This window comes from Ursus arctos, unplaced genomic scaffold (genome assembly GCF_023065955.2).
Source record: "Ursus arctos isolate Adak ecotype North America unplaced genomic scaffold, UrsArc2.0 scaffold_34, whole genome shotgun sequence".
Taxonomy (NCBI): Eukaryota; Metazoa; Chordata; class Mammalia; order Carnivora; family Ursidae; genus Ursus; species Ursus arctos.
The window spans coordinates 22,870,905-22,875,491 of NW_026623030.1; positions in this window are offsets into that span (position 1 = coordinate 22,870,905).

Here is a 4,587-nt window from a genome sequence, read left to right on the forward strand (position 1 = left end):
TTAGACCTTCTGACTTCTCAGTTCTTGGGTTCCACGAAACAAAAGATGATCCACTTGTCCCCAAAGGACAGGAAAATAACGATAATGGTGCCATTTATGGCCTGCTTTCCCCAAGCTGGGCTCACTCTGCCCATTATCTAATTTCCTCCTGGTAACAGCACTTGGAGGTCAGTATTGCCATTTCCTCCCCTTAATAGCTGAGGAAATAGGGGCTCAGAGATGGTTAAGTGACTTGCCCAAGGTCATCCAGCCTGGGGGTCAAATCCTGTTCTGTTTGATGTCAAGGTGGAAGTTCTTAACCCTGAATACCACCCCCCTTCCCTTTCTCAGTTGCCTCTAAATCTCTGTGGGGCTTTGAATTCATTTTGAATTTTTGAATTCACTGCCCAGCTGGTGAGGGGCTCAGTCCAGGTTGAAATCCAGAGCCCTCTCTTCCTTGCACTCACAGTCTCCAACCTCTCTCCAGAGCTCAGGCGGCCCAGAATGAAGACTCTGGAAGCTCTCATTTGAAGGTTGGGTCCCCAACCCTTCAATCCCAGAAACCTCTGTGAACCCCTCAGTGCCTGAGGGAGCAAAGCCTCCCCCACACTTCAAATGCTCCATGACCCAGAAAGCAAATCTAACCCTCCTGCATGAACCCTCCTGCTCCAAATCCTTGGGGTCCATCAGGGTCTTTGGCAAATGTGCCAGGCATTGGGGGCCCTGTCCCAGCCTCTGCCTGTGAAAACAGAACAGGAAAGAGACTCTGAAATGATCTCAGCATGTCAGCCCAAGGTCTAACCTGCCACCCATGTACCACACCCCCTTTTGTGAACATGCGTATATACATATTTACACATATGTGCACACATATATACATACCTGTTCTCACAGACATTGTTTGCATACACCCCTGTGCACACTCTCTGTGTACACATTTACACACACACGCACATACACCTGCATGCACACCACACATTCATTTGTGCACATTTGAACGCAAGCCAGAAACAAAGTGTCTGGGACACACCTGTGTGCTCACACACAGACTTACACAGCCTTTGTGTGCATGTGAGTGAGCATACCACGTAGATACATATGATTGTGTGTGCCCGGTGGTACCTTCCAGGGTGGGGCAGCAAGGCCTCTGCTGGGCCTCCTGGAGCCCGGCCTTTGGCAAAAGCCCCACCTGGTGGACATTTGGTATATACGCCAACCCCACCTCCAAACCCAGGTGCCCCTGGGACCAGTGAGGCTCTGGTCAGTGCCCAGGCTGCCGACAGTAAGAGAGTGAACCCAAAGCTAGACTTCGGGGCACCCCTATCCCTTTAGATTTGCCTTCTCTCCTCCTACTCCCCTCCCTGGGCAACAATTTCCCTGGCCAAAGGCAGGGAAAAGAGCATTGGGTCCAGGACAAGGAGTTTAAATCACTGCTCAGCCACCTGCTGGCTTCTCTCCCAAGCTTCAGTATGCTCAATTCTAAAACGAGGGTCCTCAAACAGGTATTTGGAAGAAATAAATGACATCACGGACACAGAATCAACTACTGTGTATCTCAGGGTTGAACAGCCTAGAATGAGTCTGAAGTCAGACCTGGGTTGTTGTTGTTGTTGTTTTTAAGATTTTATTTATTTGAGAGAAAGAGAGAGTGAGCGAGAGACAGCGCGTGCACAAGCAGAGAAAGGGGCAAAGGGAGAGGAAGAAGCAGATTCCCCACTGAGCAGGGAGTCCCCCCTGGGGCTCGATCCCAGCACCCCAGGATCATGACTCAAATGAAGGCAGACACTTGACTGAGCCACCCAGGCGCCCCAGACCTGGGTTTATATGGAGATGCAACTCCTGGCTCTCCCCTTCCTGTGTGTGCCCTTGGGCAAGTCACTCCACCCCTTGAGCGGATTTCATTAACTGTAAAGTGGGGGAAAGCCCCCAACGAGGAGGTTGGAAGAAGGAAACGTCGTGTAAGTGAAATCCGTTACTCTCTCCATTTATCTCAGATTAAAGACAGGAATAGTTCAGGCGTGATAGAAGCAGGGGTGGAATCAGAGCAACCCTGGTTCAAATTCTGATTCAAATCCTGGTTCTGCCATTTTTGAGTGACCTTGAGCAAGTCACTTCCCTGTCCAACCTGTTTCCCCATCTGTACAGTGGGGACCTCTTAGTGTTGTGGTGAGAATTAATGAGATAATGCATGCAAAGTGCCTGACATCAGTAAATGCTCCATAAATGCAGACTGCCACTGTCAGCAGTGGGGTTTGGGGGAAACAAGTGATATCTGGAGGAGTGGATGACAGATGACCCTCAGGAGCTCCATATAATAGGTATATAATTATAATTAACTATAATTTAATCACCATGTGCCAGGTGCTGTTCTAAGCCTTCTCTAGGAATTAAATGATTTAATGTCACAACAACCCAGTGAAGTAGGCATTATTATTCTTCCCATTTTACAGATGAAGACAGTGAGGCACAGTGATGATGTAACTTGCCCAGGGTCACAGAGCCAGAGAGTGGATTATGATCCAGGCAGAGTCCTCTGGATTTCTCCCATTCCCTAATTCTACAGAGATGTCCTATCAGCTCTGACCTCCCAGGCTCTTCTAAGAGAGGGAAACTTCCCCAGGGGCTGAAATCTGACTTTAGAGGGCAAGTGCTCCCCATAAAGTCCCCCACAGTCCCACTCTTCCTCCCAGTCCCCAGGGACACAAATGGCCATGTGTATCCTGGAGGGCTATGGAATTAAGATAATCTTAGGGAGGCAATAAGTGCAATGGAAATAAAGCTAATTAAAGAGCATCTGCTAATCATGGGAGCCTGTGTCAGAAAACTTGCATCTGCTGGAGGTTGCTAAGTAGCATGAAGGTGGAGGGAACCTGGCTGGCGAGGCCTCGCCCCACTGCTGAAGCATCACCACAGAGTGGAGGGACAGATGGTGGCTCAGACAAGAGACGAATGTAAAAGAGAGATTAGGCACAGGAAATCGTGTGCTCCACATTTTATTTAAAAGTCAGTCGCTGGGAAATGGCTGCCTGATGATGCCAGTTCAAGGGAGTCACTTTTTGATGTGGCACAGCATTAGGCTGAAGCCTTGACTCAAGGCTCTTGTGTCTGAATCCTGAATCCGTGCCTCCCTGGCTGCATGGCTTAGATCCAGGAGCTTAACCTCTCTGGAGCTTGAGTTTGGCCAAGCTTTGGCTAACAGAATGAGGTGGAATTGTTGGTGTGCCAGTTCGAGCCTCCCTCTCAAGATATGCTATATGTTCCCACTTGCCCTCTTGCATGGTTGCCTTTTACCATGAAAAGAACGTGCCTGGGCTAGCCCACTGGTCCCAGGAGGAAGATGCAAGACTCAATGGTAGGGAGGAGCCTGGCTTCCTGGATGACACATGGAGGATAGCACCCCTCACCCAGGAATACCTGCCAAGGATTATCCCGTGCCTACAAAACACACCTCTCATGCTGGGCCTCTGGGGCCTAATTATCACTGCAGCAAGTGGACCTAGTGCTAGCCCACTAATAGGCCAGACCCTGCACCCCTTCCTGAGCCAGTTCTGTGATTTCACCCAACCTGGATGCCATGTGGCTTTGTGCTCTCAGCCTGACCTAAGACTGTGAGCTCCCTAAAATCTGATGAGTTCCCCCATTAGGCCAACCAACTGACCTGACAGGATCCACCTCAGCCCACAAGTGAGGTTCCCTGGTGCTCTCCTCAGTGTTCTTGGTGGTCTCCACCACTGGTTCTGGGTTCTGGGATCCCTGCAGGTTTTGCACCTCAGCCAGTCAGTCCCAATGCCATATGGCCTTGGGCAACCCACCTAGCACCTCCAAAACCTCATTTTTCACATATGAGAAAGGGGAGTGCTTCTCCCTTCCTGACTCAAGAGTGGTGGCAAGAAGATCCAAACTGAAAAGTGTGAGTCCCATAGAAATAGCTGGAATGAGGTACATCATTCAATGCTGACACTTAAGGGGCATCACTGAGAGAAACAGAGAAAAATCCTACTTCTTTTGCCTCAGCCTCCCCTTAGCCCTCACCCTATTTCTCTTCTTTGTTAAGGCTTTAAATGTCAACTGCTTTGGCAAGTTGGTGCTTCAAAAGAAACAAAGACTTAAATCCCAAGATGGCCTTGCCTAAAGAGATTTCTTTCTAGAGCTCCATGTGATGCCCCAGACAAGTATTTCACAGAAGAGGATGCTCAAACTGCCAATAAATACCCGGAAAGCTCAGACTCACTAGTTGTTAGGAAAAATTCAAATTAATACCAAAATGTGATACCATTTTGCACTCATGAGATCAACCAAAATTTTAAAGACAGATAATACTGTTAGCAAAAATGTAGAGCAACTGGAACCCTCATGTACTGCTGGTGGGGGTGTAATTGGTACAACTACCTTAGAAAATAATCAGGCATAATCTAGCAAAGTAGAAGCCATGCATGCCGCATGCCACATGCCCCAGCAATCTATTTCTAGGGATAAATTCACCAGGAACTCTTGTCCAAGTGCATCCAACAGGATATAAATTATTTGTATCTTTCCATAAGATTGTTTACAAAAGATTGCTCATAATAGTAAAAGAACAAAACAAATAAACAAAAACAAAGGAAAAAA